The sequence below is a fragment of the Macaca nemestrina genome, chromosome 2 (genome assembly GCF_043159975.1).
Source record: "Macaca nemestrina isolate mMacNem1 chromosome 2, mMacNem.hap1, whole genome shotgun sequence".
NCBI lineage: Eukaryota > Metazoa > Chordata > Mammalia > Primates > Cercopithecidae > Macaca > Macaca nemestrina.
In genome coordinates, this window is record NC_092126.1 from 157,135,302 (window position 1) to 157,160,574 (window position 25,273).

The following is a 25,273-nucleotide window of genomic DNA, read 5'->3' on the forward strand; positions in this document are numbered from 1 at the left end:
GGAGCTCATAGAACTCGGGGAAACACAGAGGTGTACCAGTCCACAAATCGAAGAGGCCTGTAGGGGAGGTACGGGGAAAAGGGACGTGGCGCTTCCATGCCCTCCTTGGAGCACCACCCTCCAAGGGTTCAGCTGTCTGGAAACTCTCCAACCAATCCTTGTTTGGGTTTTTATAGAGGTTTCATCATGTAGGCATGATTGATTAAACCATCGGCCATGAACTTAACTTCGGCCCCTTTCTCTTCCCCAGATGTATGGGTGAGGCTGAAAGTCCCAACGCTCGAATCCTGCCTCTGTCATTCCAATGAGCAGCCTCAACCTGAAGCTGCCTAGGGGCTGCTGACTGTCAGTCATTCATGGCACACAAAGAGAACTTATCATTTTGGAGAGCCTAAGGATTTTAGGAGTTGTATGCCAGAAAATGGGGGCAGAATACCAAATATGTATTTCACAGTATCACATGTGGGCTTCCTCAAATCAAGGAGCCCTCTGTACAAGGAGCGTCCTGGCTCTTCAGAAGTCTTGCATGTGTGATACTGCCTTAGACAGGTTCAAGTTGTTCTTGTATAAAGTGGAGGTAACTTTGCTTCCTTCACAGATTGCTGTGAGGAGTAAAAAAGGTAATTTCTGATACGTGTCTAATATAGGGCCTGGCGATAACAGGTGTTAAATGAATTGCAGCTGTTATGATTATTATCATCAACAGATGATTTGTAAAAGAAATTAATTCATAAGTATCTGAGAAAATGAATCGGAGTTGAGGCCAGAGACACAGTTCACATCAGAGGAACCTCTGCAGTGGAGAACCAAGACTTCTGTTTCTTAGTACCACAACCAGAATCTTCACAACACCTTCCTCTTGATAAAACCCTTTTACAGCAGTTCCTCTTCCATCCTGACACAGTTGCCGAGGCAGGCATCTCCATGCATGAAGGGAACCTCAGAGAGGTTACAGAGGATGAGGCAAGGCGGAGAGGGAGGTCCAGGTGGAAATCTAAGAGCGGTACTCTTGCCACTACTCCACACCGCTTCCTGCTACCTGCTGAAACCTGGGGATAGCTTGGGGCTCTGAGGGTATATGGCAGATGCTTCTGACGGCAGTAACTTAAGCATACCTTGAGAAGGACACTATGGGCTAAGAAGGATGTGTGTTTGGAGTTTCGAGATAACAAATCAGGGAGTGGCTGACCCGGAGATTCATTCCTTATCTACAAAGGACATCTGAACTCCTGGACTGTCCTTTGGAACCCAGGACATGAAGAGAACTGAGGTCCTTGTTTAAGTGGAAGGTGCTAGGAGGAGGGTGCTATATAAACAGCATGCTTTTTACAAATAAGCCCAGAGCCACCTGCCAGGGCAGCCTGGAGACCCCACCTTCAGACGCTCTCCCGCAGTACCTCGTTCTTTCCTTTGTCAGAGCACTTATCTATTAAAAAGTTCAATTAGTTTTAATTTTAATCAAAGAACTATTTTAATCAATAGTTTAAAATGGTCATTAAGTGCAAAAAGATAGAACAAAACACAGCAGTGTCCTGTCCACCCTTCCAATACTCCAGCCTACTCCTTCAAGAAGCTCCTTTCCATCCCCTCAGCACTAACTCTGGGGCTCTGAATCCTGTTTTTACAGCAATCTTGAGATGCAACGACTTGTGGTATTAGTGATAAATTTCTCATGATGGGCAATGAGGGTCAGCCCTTTTACATCTTTTCTCACAAAAGTTTTGCTATACACTTGTATTAAATCAATATTCATTCAAGTCTGTCAACACACATAGGGCCCTGCTCGATGCAGGGCTTGGGGCAGGTAGCCAGGGGAAGCTGCACTCAGCATGTCCAGCACAGTGCCCTGTGCGAAGGCAGATAAGGGAAACCACTCAGCACTGGGGGAGACACCAGGACCCCAAGAGAGGCAAAGGGCATAGTGTGGGGGTGGGGTGCCCAGAGGAGGGGCAGAGTTGTTCACTGCCTAAGGACACAGGGAAGGAAACAGGTTCTACCCATTGCATTTCGCATTCAGGAGCAAATGTACAGAGCAAGCCTGGGAGGCCTACGAGGACAGTTGGAAAGTGCAAGCAAGCCTGGGGCAGATGGCACATATGTGGGCTTGGCCGCCATTAACTTTCTTTTGAGGAGGCTTTCCTGGCCACAGACTATGTCCTCCCATACAGGTGAGCAGTTCCGCAAATGTGTGCTCTGCCCATTTAGAATCTGACTCAGATATCTTTCCTCCTGTGACATCTAAGATTATTGCTGTTGCCCATTTGCTCTGGGATTTCTTTGGGAATCCCAAAGACTAATTCTGTGCATGTTAGATCCATGTTCCGGCCTCCACCTCAACAGCCTGACTCACAATGTCAGAAACCGAGGCAAGGAACCTTTGATCATTTTCACTATTTTTTGTTTCATGACTTCCTTTAATTTCCTTGAGTACATAGTTTTTCTCCAGTAAAACACGAAAAAAAAAAAAAAAAAAAGAGATGTTTTTACCTTGAGTACTATAACTCTCCTCTAATGTTATATACTTTTTATATGTCTCTTGCTGGGCTTTTAAATTTTCCCTTTTAGTCACTGATTTCTCTAGGCCTAGAATTTGTTCCCCAGATAGTGTGAGTGGGTCTCCCTCAGATCCTTAGTCATCACCTGGATACCTCAGAATTATCCTCTCAGATGGCAAGGCTATCAGATGAGTTTATATTTAAAAACTTAGTGATTCAATATGGTGAAAGGCAGAGTAAGGTGCTTGGGATGTGGAAATCTCAGCAGGGTGACTCTGTCTTTGTGGGTGTCTATTTGGTTCTGTTCTGCATCAGATCACAGCATTTTGCATCTTGTTTTCTAATGGGTTTGGTCACCACTCCCGATCCAAGGCCTGGCTGTGGTCTTTCTCCCGAGGCATGTGTGGGCCAGGGAGGAGCCTGGCGGCGGCGGGTCCTGCTGCCCTGCAGGAGGGGCTTCTAGAAATAAAGCCCATCACTCAGTCCCAACCTCCCCTCTAGTCTTTGTCCCCATAAAACACTGAGGACTGTACACTCACCCTACTTCCTTTCTGTGAGTTTCCATCACTGAAAGGGGCACTGTCAGCTGGCCCACACTGCCCTCCTCTTACCCCAGGGGTATCACACCTAGTACACTGTCACATGAGAATGGCATCTCCTCAACCAGAGAGCAGAGCTGATGGCTACTTTTTCTTACACTTAAATCTTTTTTTTTGTTCCCTCATCTTCACAGAAATCTTATTTCTGCCACAAAGGAAGAGAGTCCGGGTATAAGTTTACCCAACACTTGTTCTTATTTTGAAAAATTTTCAAACCAACAAAATTTGCAGAATAATATGAAGAATGCCCATATAGATTTCACCTAGATTCATCACTTGTTAGGGTTTCACCACATTTACACATTTCATCATGGCAATCATCATGACAATTCACCTCTAAGCACTTCAGCTCCATCTCCTAACAACAAGGACATTTTGACACATTCCTATATTGTCTTTATAAAACAACTGTCACACACTCAGGATATTTCACATCAGCACAATGTTCTTCTAATATAGTCTATATCTGATTTTTCCAATTACCCCAGTAATGATGCTGCTCTCCCATTCAGGATCCAATCAAGGTTCACACATTGGATTCACTTGACATGTCTCTTTATCCTCCTTTAATCTAAAGCATTCCCAGCCTTTCTTTGGTCTCTTGTGAAACTGATACTTTTGAAGAGTCTGGGACTTTTGTTTTGGAGATCATCCTTCAATATAGACGTGAAAGATTGTTTTCTCATTATTAGATTCAGGTTAAAAATTCTTGGTTAAAAAAAAAATGACAGAGGCAATGTAGTGCCCTTCTCAATGAATCCCATGACTGGTAATAGGCAATTAAGGTGGTAACCACTAGACTGCTCCATTATAAGATCCCATGGCAGATATTTTCCAGCGATGGCCACAGCAATGTCTCCCAATCCACATGTACTGACTCTAATGGGACGTGATGCCCCAACACCCCCCGCCCCCCACCGTGGTGAGGTCTGTATCCTCTCCCTGGATCTTGGGTCCTCTGACTGCTTCAACCAATGGCTGAATAAATATGGCAAAAGTGGCATTATGCAACCAATGAGGCTAGACCGCAAAATGCCTTGTGCTTCTATATGCTCTTGGAATCCAGCCACCACATAATGTGGAAGCCTAGAGAGGCCACACCAAGAGACCACTTACAAGTGTTGTGGCCAAGAGCCCAGCAAAGGTCCCAACTGACAGCCAGCATTCACTGACACAAGCGTTCAGTGAAGATAGGTGCAGGTGATTCCAGCTCCCAGCCATCAAGTCTTCCCAGATGAGGCCCAGGAGACTGTGGAGCAGACACAAACTGCTCCTCCTGCTCCTGACTCACAACCTCCACCACTGTAATTGAATGGCTGCCTAATGCTACTATCAAAGGTGGCTGGTGATGCAGGCATAGATAAACTACAACCATATCCCTTCCCTACTATAATACATAATCTGAGGGGTGATGCTACAAGACCTGTGATTATCCTATTTCCCAACAATCTTTCATCCAATAGCTTCAGACCAATACATGATTTTTGCCTGAATTAATTACGAAGGTGGCAAAAGTGACAGTTCATCCTTATTTCTGTACTTACTAGTTGGCATTCTTTTGTAAAGACAATTTTCCTTTCCCTACTTTCCATACTTCCATATGTTTTATATCAGAATGGACTCAGATTCTCTTTTTAAACATTCAATGTGTTCTAATCCATTTCTGTCATTATTCACTGTGCATTCTAAGTGTGGCTCGTGGGAGCCCTTTCAGGCTGGATCCTCAGTGGTACGTGGACTCACATACTGTCATCATTCTGTGAACACTTCCTTCTTTTTCATAAAATAACATGTCCTAGGCTCACCCTGTCAATTTCCTCTTGCAGCCTCGGAACCAGCCAGACTTCAGGGAACACTGGTTTCTTTCAATTGGGAATGGTCATTTAGAAACCAAGATTTAGGTGAAAGGAGTGCTTACTGATACTGATGTGTCTTCATTTTCAGTGTTCTTTCAGGAAACAAAGCTAGGAAAAATAGACTTCTTAAAAACCCTGAATTCATATTGATTCTGCTTATTCCAAACCAAGACCACAAGGCTCTGTCTTTCTTCCTCCATTCCATTTTTGCACCTTCTGTCCCCTACACTGAGAACTCTAGCTCCTAATGCACCAGTGCTCATTTGCTCAGTCCTAGAATACAAAGAAAACAGCTTGTCATCACCATACCAACGGAAATCAAGCCTAAGTGAAGCTCAAGGTTTCATTTCTTCCTTAGAATACACTCTACTGAGGATGTACAGAGTACTATGTTCAAAAGCTACCCAAATTACTTTTTTAACTGTACATTTTATTTTGAGATAATTGTAGATTCCCAGGCAGTGCTAAGAAATAATTCAGATGATCCCATGTACCTTCCCCTAATGGTAATGTCTTAATAACTACAGGACAATATCACAACCACTGACCCACTAATTGATGTAATCCACCAATCTTATTCAGATTTCACCAGATTTACGCACACTCATTTGTGCTTCTTTAAATCTAGTTTGATGCAGCTGGTCCACCTAACTTTTTTCCTTCTGTGTGGCTGTGGTATCTGATATATAGAGTTAGGTTCCTTTAACGCTGTTTGTATTCATTTTTCCATCATCTTTGTTGACTTAATTTTTGAATAAACAAAACATCAACAGGGTTCAAAAGCCAAACTATATATAAAAAGTCTACACCAAGAAGTCCCATCCCATCCCCATTCCCTGCTGTGAGTAACAATTCCATTAGGTCCTGGTTTATCCTTCCTGAGTTTCTTTCTGAAAAATAAGTGGATTCAAACACTTCTATCTTTTTCCTCCTTATTTTAGCAAAAGCACATTTTGGCCTCAGAATCCCAATTAATGGTTGTTAATTCAGAGGCTGGTGACTTAAAATCCTCATGATCTAGATGCTCCTCCTACCCAAAGTGCTTTGGATGCTGCTTGGATTCCACTGCAACCCGCTCCCACCACTCTGCTCACACTCTTCACCCTGCTGAGTCTGCTGGCTGCTTTCTCTCTTAACATATTATGGATCCAGGTTTTTCTTTTCAGACTTCCCTCATAACTCTTTTTCTTCTTCAATCATTTACATATTTGAGAACTCATCTAAAAGAGAAAGGGATCTGTTTATCTTAATGGAATAAATGTATTCTATTAGAGTCCGGTTGTAAAATGAATTTCTCTGATGTGAAATTCACACATTCGCTCATTTTCCAATGAAGTTCATTCCAGCCCACCAGGGGAAAAGTGGTCATAGGAGATAACGATAATACATTTAAAAGTGCTGCCTATGTTTTTAAGATCACATGTTCATGAGGGAAGTGAGATATTTTCAATAAAACACTGCCAATAAAACATAACATGTTAACAATTATACCTCACCACACTTTAAAAAATGTCACAAAATACAAATACCAAGAATGAGAGTACAACACTGTCACAGTTCTGGCAGGCTGGCCTGTTAACTCACACACAATTCCCAAGTACAGACAAACATCCCTGGGGTTCTGGCAATTGAAGCCCATTTCTTCTTACCAGACTCAAACAAGCTTTGCATTAACTCTTCTTCCCAATGCCTTGCTGCGCTTCCATATCATTTGAACTCATCAAGCTTCTTTCTAAACACCACCCACACCCGTAACACCTGCACTGGGTACTGGGGTCCCAGAACACGTGATTAGAAAGCAGTCTTCTGCAGCGAGCACCTTTGCCCACTAACTCACATAATGAACATTTCTTGAGCAGCTACAAAGCAGCAGCCTATGTGAGCTGATACTTAACAGTGCTGAGTAAGTATCAAGTATTAGCCATTATTCTAGGCCAGACAAAGTCACTGGCTAATATCCAACAACCACCAGCAAACTACCAGATTCTATAATACATTCTATTTATTTTACCGAAAGCTGTTGTTCTCATTAGGTGCCATTAGCATATCAAAAAATATTTGCTGAGTCTGACCATTTTAACAAGAGACAACGAGACGACCCATATTTCTCCTGGGAGAAAAGCAGAAAGCACAGGACATTACAGGTTTTCATGGCGATATTCCTGAGGGAGAACATGTGACAGGATGTGATTTTTCTGATATTTCAAATCACTTCAATAAAAAACAAAAATACAGTGCATTGTTTGTTAGAAGCCCTTTAACACAGCATATAACCTGGGAAAATACCTTAATCTCCCCGGGTTAGAGTCCAAACCCTGGGACTGCAGGATTCTAAGGATGCTGATGCACCTCCAAACCGCCTGGTATATTTAAAACTGCATGAAGTATGATGCCATCAAGAAACTTCACCAGAAACCTTGGTGGTCTTTCATTAAAATACTACAAAACTTGAGCCCACTTCTCTCCAGCTCTTTCTCCTCTGCCCCTGGTGTTCCAAATTTCTGAGGGAAGCTCTCCCATGGCTTTTAGGTGCCACTGCGTCACTGTAGCACAAGAGCAGTGCACCAGCACCTGCCAGCTAGAGACTCCACATGCCAGCTTTCCATGTGCTCCCCAACAGTACCAGGTGTCCACTGACAGGCCTGAGTCTCTGCTCTTCAGAAGGCAGGCAGCCCTTTCCCTGGCATAGCCTGTGGTGGCCAGTACCCTGCTGGACAGGCACACAGGCCACGGGTTCCCCAGGACCCATGCAGGGTGGGTACTTCCCCACAGGGCACCCTTCTTTCCTTTTCCTGCTCTGGATTCTGGTGTTGTGATGAGGAAGAATCACCCTTAGCCTGGAGGGTTCAGATTAAGGCAAGAGTCACACCAGTCTCACGATGGAGCAGCCAACACAGGGGCTAGGAAACACCGAGCTCTGGCCAGTGGGATCCAGAGAGGCTTCCTGGAGGAGGCAATGGTTAGGCTAAGTCTTAAGGGGGACACTGGTCAGGACAGGGTAGGGAGAACACACTTAATACAAGGTCCCAGAAGTACACAGAGACCTGAAGGTGTACCAAGTGCACCCCAAAGCAGAAGCAGGTCCATTCTGCTGGTGGGAGCATGTGAGGTGGGGCCGGGGGAGCTGCAGGCAAACAGCCAGGAGGGGCTGGGACACCCAGGACTGTGAAGGACAGACCATAAGGATGGGGACCATCCTTCTGAGCAGGGAACTGGCAGGCTTTTTTGTGTGGTAATGAGAAATATGGACTTATCGAGGCTGTGGGACTCAAGGCAAGGAGACCACAAAGGTTCAGGTAACAGATGATGGGGCAGTATGGATGGAGAGGAGAAACAGTTTGTAAATATTTAGGAAGCACGGGAATGGAATGAATATAAGGAAAGGGAGAGGAAGGAGCCCAGCAGACCATAAGTCTTCTGCTGTGGTAGTGAAAGGGGACCACTCATTGCATGTTTCCAGGGGAAGACGATGGTTTCTACAGAGCACCCGCAGCCTCAGGTGATGAGGAGCCCTCCAGACAGAGCTGCCCTGATGAGTGCTGTCCCACGGCTACACGGTACACATCCTGACGGGCTCAGCTGCCTGTGCCCTCTCTCTGCCCGGACATTGGCCAGCTCCATCTAGTCTGGCCTGTGCTCTCCACACTGGCACGTGCAATGTTCTCCTCCTAAATTAATGGCTCCACTCTTATTCCTAAGGCATCTTTCAGGTTATACTTTACTATGAACACTTTTAACTGGTCCTGAGAGCAGGAACACGGCTGAAAGGAAACACTTTTTAAACACCTGGTGTTACACCTAGAGTAAGTGGTAAGGCACACAGAGGAGCTGAATTCCATGAGCAGCCTTGAGAAGGACAGTCCTGAGGTGTCATGAGTTCCTGGGATGGCACTTCGTAAGTGACATGGAAGCAGACTATCTGGAGGGGACCCGACCTGGCCCGGGATCCAGAGCCATCAGAGCAGCGAGCTGGGTTCTGTGGGGCAGGTGCCATCTCCATTTCTGAAAGGAAATCTTCCCACCCTTTCAAAAGACAAATCACAGCTTCAACAATGGAGGCAAGGGTAGAGATGTGAAGCCAGCCTACCTCAGGTTTAAATCCCGCTTCTACCACTTAACAAGCTGTGTGGCCTTGAGCAAGCTACATACTCTCTGAGGCCCAGGTTCCCATTGGTACAGCGGGAATACCTGCATCTATTTACTAGACCTGTGTGTGACAAGAGATAAAGCCCCTGGTGAAGTGCCTGGTACATAAGCACTCAACAAAAGGGAGCCATGGCTGGTCCCTGCGTGCAGGTGGAAGAGAATGTCAAGGCCACAGACCTCTGGGAGAAGCCATCCTGCCTGCTCAGTGGAGATGCCTGGCAGGTGCTGCAGAGGCCACAGAAGCTGCAGAAGTTCTTATCACGGCACTCCAGCCAGCCCCAGCCCTGTGGATTAGGTTCCTTTGGCTGACCAACCTGAACCAACCTTAGCTGAACTGGCATCTCACATCCTGAATCAACAGCCATAGGGGAGGACAGGAAACTCATGCACTTGGAGTATTTCTGACCTCAGACAATGAAGTCTTCCCTCCTCAGCTCTTACTCTGCCAACACCACTGGTGATATTGGTGAGGCGTGCACTGAATAATGGACTTGAAAGAATGAACAAATAAAGCAAGGCAGGGAGAGAGAGCTTCAGGAGAAAGGGGGAAAAAAGACAAACCTTCTACTCACTGCACTTGAGCAACCACCAGGTCTCATTCAGGCAGCACAGGAAGAGCAAACAGGCCTATGGTCTTTTCCCAGCTCCAGCACTATCACTATTTCTCATCTAGAGAGATGAGGGGCTTACATGGCCTCCACTTATTCTTTGAATATACTAAAACACTTTGCAAACCAGGATGTTCGATGTGATGAGGAATGCCTACTGGAAACATACAAGTGTTCACATGACGGTGGATATTTACAACCAGCCGTGTTCAAGGAAGTAGCAAGAGCAGCTGTCCCAGGACTGTAGATATTTTGCACAGTGCTGACCAGAAGGTAGAGGGACAGTAGCCCCTGTTAAAAAAGTACATTCCTGTGTTGAGACTCTGAAACTTGCGTAAACACAACTTGCCTTAGACCACAGCAGAGAAAAACTGCAGTGAGAAACGGGGGAAATCAGCAGTGTCCCTGCCTCTGCAGACCACAGCCCAGGGAAGGAGCAGCAGGGCAGGGTCCTCAACTGTTACTCACCTGGAGAACATCCTGTTTTGCCCCTTGGTTCTAAAAGATAGGGATGAAAACCGGGGCTCTCCAGGGAAGCAAGGTGCAGGAGCTGAGACCAGCCCAGGAGAGAGCAAGCCTGTGAATTCAGTGCTCCTGGCAGCTCAGGCAAGGAAGGTTCTATGCCTGGAGCCTGTGGAGCCCTCACGCCCGGAAGAAAGAGTGCAAGGAATGCCGCTTCTAACCTAAGATTCTAAACAGTGTTTCTTGAAGGTGAGCCCTAAACTGTCCATGTACGCATTACCTGTGCATGCTCATCCAAATGCAGATTCTTGAGCCCGATCCTAGACTAGGACTCTGCGGTGGAAATCTGCAATTTTTAGCGAGCACTTCAGGTGATTATGAGGCATACAAAGTTGGCCCAAACAGGATCTCTTCATCTTGGCACTTATAAAAAAATAGAGCGGAGTCTCACAATGTTGCTCAGGCTAGACTCAAACGCCTGGGCTTAAGCAATCCTCCCATGTCAGCCTCCCAAGAAGCTGAGTCTATAGGCTGCTGCCACACGGTACCTGGCACTGTCAACATTTTGTGCTAATTCCTTGCTGTGAGGGGCTGTCCTGGGCACTGTAGGGTATAGAGCTGCATCCCAGGCCCTTACTCAGTAGATAGATGTCAAAAGCATCCTTCCCTCAGTCATGACAACCAAATATGCCTCCAGATGTTGCCAAATGGCCCTTGAAAGGCAAAAGCATCTCTGTTTGAGAGCCACCATACCGTAAGGGGAAGACATAAGAGAGATAAGAGTCTTTAAAAATAAATTTCTGAGAAATACAATGATGGATGATCTTTAAAAGGGGAAGAGGAGGCCGGGCACGGTGGTTCAGGCCTGTAATCCCAGCACTTTGGCAGGCGGAGGCAGGCGGATCATGAGGTCAGGAGATTGAGAACATCCTGGCTAACACGGTGAAACCCCATCTCTACTAAAAATACGAAACATTAGCCAGGTGTGGTGGCACGTGTCTGTAGTCCCAGCTACTCGGGAGGTTGAGGCAGGAGAATGGCTGAACCTGGGAGGCAGAGGTTGCAGTGAGCCAAGATCATGCCACTGCACTCCAGCCTGGGCGACAGAGCAAGACTCTGTCTCAAAAACAAAACAAAACAAAAACGGGGAAGAGCATAAGCTGTCCTCAACTCCAACGAGCCTAAAAATCATGACCTTGCCAGGCTCGTTACTCATAGGGTGGGGACAGAGCTCTCCTGAAGGAACACGTCATCCTGGGGAGAGGGAGACCTACAATTTGATGAACACAGAGGTGGTTTCTATCATGTGCTTCTAGGAATGAAACCCCTGAGAATCCCTGACCTAAGGGCCTCAATGTTGCTATGGAGGAAGCTTTCGCAGAAGCACCCACGCCTAACAGTGCAGGAAGGGCAGGGAACCAACCAGGAACAAGACCGAGTGGCCCAGGCCTATAAGAATGGGGTCAGGAGAGCTGAGGCGCAGACATGCTGATCCTTTTGGAAAACGTTAAGGACCAAGAAAGGGCTTTTAAAATTGGATTAGGAGTGATAGAAAGAAGAAGGGATAGGCCCATATTGGGGTGAAAGGTGTTCAGTTAACAGATGATAGAGAGAAAGAGCTACTAAACTCCCATTTTCTATCAAGGAGAACAATCTTCAGACTGAAAAGGGTGAATCAAATGCTGATATGAGGGAATTGGAACGCATGTCAGGGAAGAGATTGTGAGAGAACATCTAGTCACACTAAATGAATCCAAATCTCCTGACCCAGATGAATCACAGCTCAGCGCAGAATTCACTCACTAAAGAGACTTGCTCGCTGCAGGCACTCTCGAGAATTCAGACAAAATGGGAAGATGCCCAAGACAAGACAATGTCCAATTCAGCAAAGGGGAGAGAAGGCAGATGCTTTGCAAACTACAGATTGGTGAACTGGACATAGATCCCTGGCAGAACTTTATGGTCCAGAAATGCAGCCCCCAGAAGCCAGCCCAGCCCAGGCTGCTGGAGAACAGGTCAGGCCAGACCTATGTCGTCACCTTTTATCTATTCTAAGAGATGAAAATTAACAGGCATTGTGAAGTCCCTGTGCTGAAGTCCAAAAACACTAGCCATATGCAGAATGTGGGAGTGTGGCTTCTCAGTGTGCATACTAAGGTGGCCCGAGGGAGCTGTGCTAAGGACTGGAAGCCCCAGGATGTGCTGTGGAAGACAGCCCCTCACAAGCAGGCACAGCACAGCGCCATCCAACCCTACCCAGGCACCAGGACGTGAAGGATGGAGACAAAACCAAAAGGAGAAGTATCAGATAACTTCTTGCAAAGAGTGCCTGAAAGAACTGGGAGAACGGTTTAGGGGAAAAAAACCGAAGTCAGCCCTTAAATCCTCAACCTCCACACACACAGGAGGCTGCAGGTAGGTGCTGTGTGGCTCTGTAACAGCCACAGTGACTCCGCGGGGTGGGAGTAGAAGCAACGGGTCCTAATTTTATACTGGAACACGGAGCTTAATCCAACATAAAGAACAACTATGAGTGTCCACTAATGAGAGAAACCACCTCAGCAGGAAGAAGTGACTGAGTATCTCTCTATACATTCTAGTAGCCATGTTCATATATTATCTCAGGGAACCCTTAGCAACACTCCAGTAAGGTCCATTAAAAATGAGGAATTGAGGCTCAGGAAAGTTAACTAATGCAGTTAGCAAGTGCTGAGGACAGGAGTCTGACCCAGGGATGAACCCAAAGCCCATGCTTTTCCAACCTGGGAGCTTCTAGTCAGCAGCTAAGCCATCGCCAGCTGGGAAGACAACCGGAAAACATCTTGAAAGTGCCTTCTAACAGGGGATATTCCAACAATGATTAGAATGAATAAAACAGGATTTCAGAAAGCAACAAATGTGATTGCTTTATTAGTAATAAATAAGTACAGATCCAAAACACAATTTTTTGTCCATCAAATTGACAAACTTAAAAAAATGACGAAAATAGGGAAGGGGCAGCTTTTAAATTATAATAAATTACACAGATTTTAAATATCTAAATGCCAAAAGTAGTATCTATAAAATTAAACCAACAGATCAGGAAAACAGAGTAACAATAAATAACTAGAGGTTAATAATTCACATTATATAAAGAAGTCCTATAAATTAATTAGAAAAAGACAAACTGCCTAACAGAAAACTAGCCAAATGATATTTAGAGGCAAGTCTCAAAAGAAGAAATATGAAGGCCCAATAAACTTATGAAAAGATGCTCAGCCATATTAATAATTATATGCAAAATTTTGTGCCATCACCATGCTGTGATGGTATAGGTGTGGGCCAAGGAACTCCGAAACACTTTTTGTTGGTACATATTTTTGAAGAGAAGTTTGGATGTATCCATTGAAATTAATTGTAAAAGATAAAAATAATCATAAATGTCCATCCACAGGAAATGATTAAATAATGGTAATCCCTATCACACAGTCATCAAAAAAAAAAAAAAGGAGACTGGTGTGCAAAGAGACTTGATATGCAAAATTGTCCCAGATGTACTGTTGTGTGCAAGTTACAAAACTAACCTATGAAATAATAAACTGTGAGCCTATTTGTTAAAACAAACTATGTTTGTATTATTTACACAAATAATGCTACTTAAAAATGTACGGAAGAATACACACCAGTAGTTAGTTCTGGAGATTAGGAGCCATACTTTGCATGCTTTCACAGTGTTTTTTTAACTTTTTGGAAATGTGCATTATACGAGTAATTAACTTAAAAAGTGAAAAGGGAACAACCCAATGCTGATGAAAGCTCACGAGACTGGCACTGTCACATGCCACTGGTGGAGTGAGAGCTGCTACAGCCCCTATGCAAGGCAATCTGGCAACCAAAAGCCTTATGATGTGCAGGGTCTACAGCCTAGTAACCACAATTCTTCATCTATTTCTCTTAAGAAAACAAGTTCAGGCAGCTAGAAAGTTTTTCAAAGTAATCTGGTTTTTTCCTAATAGGAAAAGCCTAAAGTAACTTAACAGCACAATTATAGGGGACTGGTGGAGCAAATTATGGTACATCCACATAGATTTGATGCGGAAAGAGGGTTCAAAACAGACTGCGTTTTTAAAAGGTTACCAAATGGCATGTATGGTTACAATTCCATTTTTGCAAATATCACAACATTACAAATATTACCACAGCAGAAGCCAGTCTAGGCATGTATACACCAAGAGATTTACAATGGTTACCTCTCTAGGTGAACTGATTTGGTCAATTTCATCCTATTCTTTGGGATTATCTGCATTGTTTGTTTTTTTTTTCCCTACATGAACATGTGTTACCTAAGACAAGTTAAGCAATTTTTTTTTTTTTTCCAAAAAAGCAATGCTGCCCCATTGCTGGGTAAGCTCCAAGCAGATGGTTGGGTAATTCCCACGACACAAGTACCAGGGCAGAGTTTTTAGGATTGAGAGGGTCTGGCTGCCCTGCTGGCACCAAGCAACACTCAGTTACACTCAGAGAGGAGCTCCATCTACATCCATCCACCTCAGCCCAGGCTCTGCCACTGGCTGGTCTCTGATGCAATCTGTCCTGACTGCAGAGTTGCTGTATGTTTGTCAGGTGTTGACCAGGACCTGAACTGGACTCTGTAGGGGGAAAGTGAGTTAGGTTATGCCACCACATGTGGCAGCCCTACAAAGAAGGGGCGATGGGAAGTGATCAGAAAAGGCTTCCAAGGTAGGCAGGGCTTGCCAGGTGACCTTACTCTCCAGGGACAGATGCTGCTGCTGGACAGGTGTGACTGGAATAGGGCCTGGAGCCACAGGCAGGGCCCAGATCACAGAGCCCTGCAGGCAGAGCTAAGGAATCTCAGCTCTCTCCTGAATGCAGTGAGAGCCACTGATGAACTCTAGATAGAGTCTTCCTGCAACAGGTGGATGCCAGATCATAGGTGGAGGAGGTTTTAGCTTCAGTTCAAATGAGAGATTAGCAAGGAGCCACCATCATGGAGGGAGGACAGAGACAGCATGGGAGACATTAGCTCAATGATGTGGGCAGGACTCGGTCATCAGTGGAGTGGGGGTGGCACAAGCATCTGTTTTATAGCCAGCCCCAGCAGAGGCCAATGGCTAATATCAGATTGCCTTTCTCAGCATGCCCCCATCCCCAAGGGCCAAGGGGCAAAGAAAAATACCAAGGGGGTTCTCCTGGTCAAACGAGCTGATCAAGGCTGGACAGGGAAGAGCTGAGAAAGGAAAGGAAAGGAAAAGGCCTTAGAGTACCCATTTCATTAAAATTATCTGTTTAACAGTGTTTTCCAGCAGGGATAGGTGGTAACCCACACACATGATGGACAGGCACTTCTGGCTCTTCAACCCTTAAGTACCTATTTAGCAGGCTTAATGTGCTAGGGGAAAAAACCAACATACAATAACACTGGAGCAGGAAATGCTGCATATTCATGTAGCTGCTGCCAGCTATGGTGTAGGAATCACCTCAAGATGAGGTACTGATTCAGCCTGTGCTTAAAAGGACCCCAGCAACAATAATGGAGGAAATGACAACTGGTACAGATTTCCAAACCTGTTTCTTTTATCTGTAAAATGGGAATGACAGGAGTCCCTTCCTCACAGGCTTGTTCAAGGCTGTAACAAATTAGTACCTGTGACATACTCAGAACGCATCAGGCACTTTTGCAGCAAAGAGTCAGGCAAAGTCAGTGATTACTGTTATCAATCAGCTCACTGGGTCACTGTGAAGGTCAAAGGAGTCAGTGCAGGTGAAGTGCTTGACTACTGCTTTGCAAGTGGGACCACTCAATAAATGTTAACTACTGGGCACCAAGAAAACCAGCTTTGGAGACAGAGAGGTATAGTCTGTTAGCAATATTGTATTAATTCATTTAATTCTCAAAACCACCCTAGGAGACCAGAACTACTATGATTCCTATTTTACAGAAGTAGAGTCTGAAAGCCCTGATTAAATCTTGGCTCTGAGGTTGAACAGCTCAGGCCAACTGTTAACCTCTCAGTGTCCTCATTTTCATTGTGATTCTCACCACACTCCCCAACCCCACCATCAGGAAACCTAACTGGCAGGTCTTGGGCACTGTACTTAGCAAAGTGCAGGTGTGCAGCCAGTTCAGCAGGGTTCCTGGCTCAGACATCTACCCCAGAGAAGCCTGGCTGCAAGGCCCAGGAGGGCCACAGCCTCTCTAGTGTGCAAGAGCGGTTGCAGTTTCTGTTTCCCCTCACCTCAGAGATTAGTGTGACATATGAGAGGATTTCTGCAAAGTAGGAGATGAGACTGAGGTAAAGAAAAACATTTTTGGCAAACATACCAGAAGCAGTACGCAGAGTAGACTCAGGGAAGAGGGTAATATGTGGTGGTAATGGAAGTGGGGGCAGTGAGGGAGGTGATAATAGTAGTAGTGGTGGGAGAGGGGGCAGCAGCAATCAAAATGGTGGTGGCAGTGAAGGTGTGGAGGTGGTGGAGGAAGAGGGAGAAGCAGAGGTTGCAGAAGTGCAGGTGAACGTGGAGGAGGAGGTTATGGAGGATGGTGGAGATAGTGGTGGTGGTGGTGGTGGTGAAGGCGAAGTTGGTGATGGAGTGGGTTAAAGTGTAGGTACTGGAAACGAAGCTGGTGGTGGAGGGTAGAGGTGGCGGTGCTGGTGGTGGTGGTGGAGGCTGCAGAGGTGGAGATGATGACAGAGATGGTGGTGGTGATGGTGGTGGGGGCAGAAGTGGGCTTGGTAGAGCAGTTGGTAGAGGTGGAAGTGGTAGAGGTGTAGTTGGTAATGGAGGTGGTTGCAAGTAGAGGAGGTAAAATTGAACGTAGATGTCAAGGTAGAGTTGGTGGAAATGGAGGTGGTGGTAGAGGAGGAGGAGAAGAAGTGGAGGTGGTGGAAAAGGAGGAGGAGGAGGAGGTAGTGATGAAGTAGGAGGTAGTGGTGGTGGAGGTGGTGGAGGAAGAGAAGGTGGTGGTGGTAGTAGTGATGATGGAGGTGGCAATGGAAGTGGCAATGGAGGTGGCGGTGGAGGTGGAGGAGGAGATGATGGTGGAGGAGGAGGAAGAGGTGATGGTGGAGGAGGAGGAGGAGATGATGGTGGAGGAGGAGGAGGAGATGATGGTGGAGGACGAGGTGATGGTGGTGGTGGAGGAGGAGGTGATGGTGGTGGTGTAGGAAGAGGAGGTCATGGTGGAGGAGGAGGAGGTGATGGTGGTAGAGTAGGAGGTGATGGTGGTGGAGGAGGAGGTGATGGTGGTGGTGGAGGAGGTGGTGGTGGTGGAGGAGGTGGTGGTGGTGGAGGAGGAGGTGGTGGAGGAGGAGGAGGAAAAGGTGATGGTGGTGGAGGTGGAGGTGGAGGAGGAGAAGGACGTGGTGGAGGTGGAAGAGGAGGTGATGGTGGAGAATGAGGTGGTGATGGTGGAGAACGAGGTGGTGATGGTGCAGCTGGTGGTGGTGGTGGAGGTGGTGGTGGTGGCAGTGATGATGGTGGAGGTGGTGGAGGAGGAGCAGGAAGAGGAGGAGGAGGATGAGGTGGTGGTGTAGTAGTGATGGTGGAGGTGGTGATGAAGGAGGAGGAGGGGGAGAAGGATGTGGTGGAGGTGGAGGTGGCAGAGGAGGATGAGGTGGTGGTGGTGGAGGAGGAGGATGAGGTGGTGGTAGTGGAGGAGGAGGAGGTGGTAGTGGTCATGGTGGAGGAGGTGGTCGTGGAAGTGAAAGAGGTGGTGGTGGAAGTGGAGGAGAAGGGGGTGATGATGGAGGAGGTGGTGATGGTGGAGGAGGTGATGGTGGAGATGGAGGAGAAGGAGGTGATGGTGGAGGAGGAGGTGATGATGGATGAGGGGGAGGTGGTGATGGTGGAGGGGGAAGAGGTGATGGTGGTGGAGAAGGAGGTGGTGATGGGGGTGCTGGTGGAGGAGGTGGTGATGGTGGAGGAGGAGGAGGTGATGGTGGAAGAGGAGGAGGAGAAGGAGGTGATGGTGGTGAAGGAGGTGGTGATGGGGGTGAAGGAGGTGGTGATGGGGGTGGAGGAGGTGGTGATGGTGGAGGGGAGGTGGTGATGGTGGAGGTGGAGGTGGTGGTGGTGGTGGAGGAGGAGGTGGTGATGGTGGAGAAGGGGGAGGTGGTGATGGAGGAGGAGGTGGTGGTGGTTGAGGAGGAGGAGGTGATGATGGTGGAGGAGGGGGAGGTGGTGATGGTGGAGGGGGAAGGGGAGGTGGTGATGGTGGTGGAGGAGGAGGTGGTGATGGTTGAGGAGGGGGAGGTGGTAATGGTTGAGGAGGGGGAGGTGGTGATGGTGGTGGAGGAGGAGGAGGTGATGGTGGTGGAGGAAGAGATGGTGATGGTGGTGGAGGAGGAGGTGGTGATGGTGGAGAAGGAGGTGGTGGTACCATTACTAACTTTTATGGCAGTACCATTACTAAAAAAAAGGTGTTAATGGGCTAACCAGTTGGCGGTACCCTTCTCTAGCCTAACCTTATGAAAAACTTTCTGATTCAAAACTCTTCAAAAGTCCCTTGGGCTCAGATCCCTCACTCAGCAGGTTAAAGAGTGCTCCCCATGACGGTGGGAGGTGGGCCTCTTCCCCCAGGGAAGCTTTCCTGCTGTATTGTTTTCAGGTCATTGTTAGCAGTTCCCTCTGAATCCCCAGGCTCTGGCAGCTTCTCTCCATAGGCCTCTCACACTCACATCCTCACTGTAGGGGGCCCTGCTCTGAATCTCTGGTGCAGACTCTGGGCCTGACAAAGTGTAGGCCTCTCTCACTCGCAGAAGTACCTGCTGGCCACATCAGAGCAACCACAGGCAGGTGGCGGCTCTACCAACGAGACACACCCCTCACTGAGCAAGTGTCTGGAGACCTCCTCCTTCTCCAGTGCCAGAAACCTGAACCCTACATGGAATCCAGCTTCAGTCTCCATGACGATGCAGGACGTGCGCCCTTGACACAGCTCACAGGGCCTTCACGCCAGTACAAGCGAGGCCTCACTTTGTCCTCAGTGTCTCTGACAGGCAGCATTTGGCACTGCCAACCACATTCTTCCTGGACTCTTCTCCACTCACTGATGCGGGAGGCGGTGGGACGCAGTATGTGGCGGTGGAAGAGCGGGCTCTGGAGCCTCGTGGATCTGACTTCATCTATCAGCCACGTGCACGGCTTCTGGCAGCTGCTTCAGCCTGCTTCCCAGCTTTTGCATTTGTAGAACATGTGTAATATAATTTACCTTACAGGGTTGCCGCAAGGATTCACGATGACTTGTGTAAGACGGCCTGGCACATAGCATATGCTCACAAAATTATTGTGACTGTCATTCTGTAGGACACAGAACTCCATGTCTGATACTTCTCAATCATCTGCTGGTCATCTCTGCCTCATAAGTGCATGCCTAGAATTAAACTCACAACCTTCCCCAAGTGTAGTGGCTCACCTAAATTTTCTCTTTCTCTTAATGGCACCATTATTCTTTCTCAGGCCAGCCTGTTTTCCCAGCTGCACCACCTGTGGCCTCCCTTCCCACAGAGCACCTCGCTGGGGCCAAGCTCTCCAGCCAGAAGCCCCAGTTTCTCCACGACCAGCCCTGCATGCGGCCCACTGACATCCTGCTCCCTCCAAACACAGCTCCCACCGAGAAGCCTTCTGGGCAAAGGCTCCCTCCTCCTCTGGAACCCCACTGCGTCACTGTTTCCTGATTGCACACACACACATTCCCTTCTTTATTCCTGCAAACATTTACTGTGCACCTATTCTATGCCAGACACCGCATCCCCAGCTCTTGGCGATGAATCACCTGATGAATCAGACCAGCAAGGACTGTGCTCGCAGATGCAGAGCAGACAGCCACAGGCGCTAACAAAACAGAGTGTGGCAAGGGCTAGAATATGCACAGGGACCAAGCCTCAGCAGGGGACAGAAGATGGAGCAGCAGGTGATTCTGTGGTGCCTATGGGGCACTCCAGTGAGGTGCAGCTCCACACCCAGGCCCCATCCTGTGCCCATGCCCCAGGTCTCACAGCGCCTGACACAGGGTTTTAGCAACTCTACTAGACTGAATGGATATGGAGCAACCCGGTCAGAAGAGGAGGCACTCAGAATTACAGAACTCAGAGGAGGCAAGAGCCCAGCGGGCCGGGTGCAGACAGATGTGGGCTTGCAGCGGGCCTGCTGCATTCCGGCTGTGTCTCTCCATAAGGCAAGTAGCCTCTCCCTACTGGTCTGTCCTCCAGTCGCACAAGGAGGTGAGACAAACACACAGATGGGCCTGGAAGAGGATGTTCAAGGCCTGTAAGGTCCCTAAGATTTGGAAAGCAGGCCCTGAGCAGAGCCTTGCAGGCCAGCGAGGAGGGTGCCTGGCAGCAAGGGGCAGCAGAGGCCATGGGACACCCCTGCTGGGCTGCCTTCCTCAGCTGTAGCCCACTTTTTATGAAGCCTCACATGCTGACTCTTTCCTGAGAGCACAGCCAGATGAACTCTCAGCAACTGAAGACACCTGTAACTAACACCAACGTCATGAAAGGAAGCCTTACCTCCCCACCACATGACCCCTGCTAGTCACTGCTACCCCCACAGGGTAACCGTTATCCCAGTTGCTAACACCACAGATGTGCTGTGCTGCTTTCACCCCTTCTGTAGATGGAATCACACAGTTTGCAGGTCCTCTTCCTTAGCCGGCTCCTTTGCTCAGCAGTGTGTCTGGAGTTCCAGCAGCAGCACCTGCAGCTGTGGACATCTCACTTTCATGCCAGCAGTGCTCTATCATGAATACCACTGGCACTTGCCTCTCTCCTGATTTTCAGGACTATCATGAATGACACTACCATGGACATTCCACAGTATCTCTTCTGGTGAACCTGGGGGCACATCTGCACCGGGTGCAGAATGCTGGGTCCTGGGGCATACCCAAGTTCAGCTTTAAAAGATGCTGGCTATCGATATTCCACAGTGGCTACGCCAACTTACACCCCACCAATGGTGTCTTGGAGTTTAGGTTAAACCACATCCTTGTCAGCACTTGGAGCTGTCTGTCTTTTCCACTTTGGCCATTCTTCCAAGTGTGTAACAGTATCATGTTGTGGTTATAATTTGCATTTTCCTGATATTTACTGAGGATGAGCTTTTTTCACGTTTGCTGACCTTGTGAAGTGGAAATCCTATATTTAATTCCTCCACCAAACACCTTGTGTAGCTTGTGTTTCCCTACACATCAAGGTTCAAGGCAGAGACCAGTGTGCCCAGGATAGGCATGTCTATTGAGCAGTGTCAGTGAGAAAACTGCAGGGCTATCGGGATCAGAAGATGGTCTTTTCTTAAGAAAACCTGATTGGCAGCAGGGAATACAATGGGGGAAAGGGCTGACTGCTCAGAGGCAGGGCAGGGAGGCATCTGAAAGGTGCAGGGAGGAAGACTTCAATCCTGGGGAAAGGAGATAAAGTCCAGGAAGAATACATTTCTCCCTTTCTTCCTGGCTTGGTTTTTGACGCTAACCCTGAAAAAGACCTTCTCCACTTCATAGATGCTGAGTTTGGATAAAGTGAGATGAAGCATTTTACAGAGCTGAGAGGTTCTCTAGTCACAGGAAGCCTGCATATGGGCATCCTCCCAAATGGCATCCTAATCCTCGGCATCTCCCTTCCCTCCCAAACCTGACTATGGGTATCATAAGGCAGGAGCCACAGCTGTCTGAGCCATCTCTGTGCCTGGCATTTAGCAGACTTAAATTGATGTGGAGTAAATGAAGGCTGGGCATTTATTAAAGAGGAGGAAGAGGACAGAAATAACATGAAAGAGGACTGGATACTGAGGTCAGGTACTCTGATGGTTGCTTTACACAAACTACCACTCACCCCAAAATAGCTGGCAGGTTAGTCCTAAATCCTCATTTCAAAGATAAGGAAACTGAGGCTACAGAATGTAATGACATGCTCAGGGTCACAAGGCTGCTTACATGACTGAGGCAGAAGTAAACTGAGGTCTGCTGGACCCCAAAGCCTACTCATCCCTACCACCCTACTCAGCTCCATGGTTGACTGCAGAAGACAAGGCCTTGGCCAGCCACAAGTGGTCAACTCCATGGGCTCTCAGGGTCTCCTTCAGAGCCACCCAGCACCGAGGTTTCTACTAGAAGACAATAAAGTGTGCTGGTTCTGAAGAGGCACAAGTCCCCCCTTAGCCCCATAATAGCTGAATCCAGGCATGGTGTGGGTGAATCCCACTCCTGGTTCTTTTGCTTCCTGCAGAAAATTACAAAGTGGCAGCTGAGCAAAGGCTCTGGAGCCAGGTGTGCGGGGGGAGCACAGCTAAGATGGCAAGGGGTTCAGCAGCCATGACTCAAGCCAGCACAGGCAGTCGAGGGTCTCATGTTCCTGGTCCATATGCCAGTATGGCAGATGCACCTGAATGTGTGTTTGGAGCTCTGAGCTAAGGAATCTGGGAATGGCCAACCCGGAGATCCATTCCTTATCTATAAGGAACATCTGAATCACCCGCCCTTGTGAAGTGAAAATCTATGGAACACAGCTGTACAGGGCATTGAGGCCCTTTGTTTTGGGTTAAATCAAGCTTGTCCAACCCACAGGCCAGAGGTTGCATGCAGCCAAGGAAGGCTTTGAACGTGGCCCAACACAAAGTCATAAACTTTCTTAAAACATTATGAGATTTTGTGATTTTTTTTTTTTTTTTTAGCTCATCAGCCATCATTAGTGTTAGTGTATTTTATGTGGTCCAAGACAATTCTTCCAGGGTGGCCTAAGGAAGCCAAAAGATTGGCCACCCCTGGGTTTAAATGAAGGTTGCCAGGTAGAAGCTGTTAGGGAGAGTGCTAAGTGAAAATGCTATGGAAACTACATGCTCTTTGGGAGTAGTGGTTCGCTTGTTCAGCCAGCCATGGGGCCTTGCGGTTCTCCTGTCCATCCCACTGCCACTGGACTGTCCCTGTATGTAACTTTTCTGCAAATAAACCCTATGTCTCATTTGCCGGCTCTGGGGCTCTTGTTTGAGCTCTCAAACATGGTGCCATCCCTATTGAAGTTAATAGGGGTCCCGTGCAAAGATGCCCACAGAAACGGACAAAGACCTTGTTCTATGACACTGTCAGATGTGCGGAAACACCTGGGGAGTGCATGGCCCCAGTCTGCTGGATACTGCAAGACCATCAGAGAAAAGTCTGATGCAGCCCACAGAGAAGGCTTGCCCATCCCAGAGAGCAGGTGTTGGGGTCAGGCCACCGTTAATGATAAAAATCCATCTCAGCATGCATATACGTGTGCATGCACACATGCTCATCCATTAATCCAAACCTGAAGCACTATGACATGAAACAAAGCCCCCAGTACTGCTGTGCACCAGGGAAGGAGCCAGCACTTGCCAGGTGCCTAGCACACACAAACACTTTTACAGGCGTTACTTTCCTTAATCCTCCCATTAACTACCGGCAGAAAGCATTAGCATCTCCATTTTACAGATGGAGAAACTGAGCTGAAAGGAGGCACACTGACTGAATTGCTGTGTGGGAGCCAAGGCTCATGAGCTCTGGTGCCCACACGCCATCAGTTACACCATACTCAATGTCCAGGCTGCTTCTTCACGTGCCATGAGACCCTCACAAGGCCCCTGTCTGTGTCAACAGCTCACTGCTTTCTATAGGGAAATGGAAACAATATTGCTTACTTAGATCTTGCAGTGTGGCTGTGAAGAACAATTACTCAGAAAGAGTATAAAGCACAGGAGCCCTACAAAATGGGATTTCCATGCTTAAGAATAATCATCTAGGAAATAAATACTGCAGACAAAAAGGTCCAGAAGTCTCTCCCTCCTTGAAAATGAGACTGGATTTTGTGCAGGCTTTCCTTACCTGCCAGTCTCAACAGGTAGAAGGTGGAAGCTGACCGGCTACCACAGGTGGATGGCTGCAGGATTCCACTCAGCCCCTTGGATACACCACGACTCAGCCAACAGCCACAGGCATCAGCCTCCCCATCTCAACCTGCTCTCACCCGGGACTGTACTCTAAGCTGTTTTGGGTGGTCAAGGATCATGCAGCAGCTTATCCAACTTTCCCCCGAACAGGTTTTTACTGTCAATTTCTAAACTTAAAGGAAATGGGGGGGAAAAGGAAAGGGCTGTGATGATTGGAAAGTCCTGGAGCCGTGTGTACAGAAGCTGGAAATGTCAAGGTCTGCGAGTATTCAACAAATGAAAGTGGAATCGTGTAAAAGCAACAGCTAATAAAAAAAGATTGTCAGATGCTGTGTTTTCCATCTTCCCAGCCATTACAGGAATAAAATTATCCGCGGAGAAGATCGAAAACCTTTTTCAAAACTAATACAATTAAGCCTCATTCTTCTGCCTCCTTTCTGCCTCTCCCCCTGGCTCCCCTTTAATCCTCCTATCTCCCGCACCAATCTCCATTTCCTGAGATGTTGGAGGTGCTTTCCTTTTTTTTATTATCACCAGCGAAATGCTGTGTTTAAGAGTCAGAAAGGAGATCATGCTTTTGCACCTCCTTCTGGAAGCATTTAATAACTCTTCACAATCATCTAGGAAACCTCGATTTTTAAAAAGCCTACACCTGCATATGTAAGGAGTTTGGACTTCATTTAATGAAGAGAAAGAAGTCTCATCCAGAATTTCCTCTCCTTTAGCAAAGCAGAGACTTGGTTTCTAAGAAGAGAACTAGGGTAGAGATGAGAGAGGAGAATGACAAGAGGAAAACGTATTTTAGAGAGGCAAAAATGCTGCAAGGCTCTTTTCCTTCCACCCGAAACAGACATGTACACATGCCTCTAGCAGCCAAGCCCAGGGAGGGAAACATGAGGAGCACAAAGGAGACCAAAGAATTGCACAAATAAAAAAACAAAAACACAAACAAACAAACAAAAAAACCCTGTGCCTATGAACATACGGGAAACTGTGATAATGAGAGCTATGGCTGGTGGAATTTTTTTTTACCCTTTTCTGGGATCTCAAATCACAATCCTTGTCATTATAAGCTACAGTCAAACCTGTGCATGAGGCTGCTCTGTGAAAGATTTGCTTGTTAAGGGCCACTCGGAAAGTGGCTCAGAGGTGCACTGCCGTTCCTCAGACTGTGGGATATCACCATCAGCACTCTGTGTTCATGGCAT

At 47.3% G+C, this 25,273-nt stretch overlaps 1 protein-coding gene across 7 annotated transcripts in view; it reads right to left on the reverse strand.

Annotated features, from left to right (window-relative positions):
• The window catches only part of LOC105470224 (coiled-coil-helix-coiled-coil-helix domain containing 6), a 237,539-nt gene that overhangs the window by 76,204 nt on the left and 136,062 nt on the right, over nt 1-25,273 (reverse strand). The gene's annotated exons all lie outside the window — the stretch shown is intronic.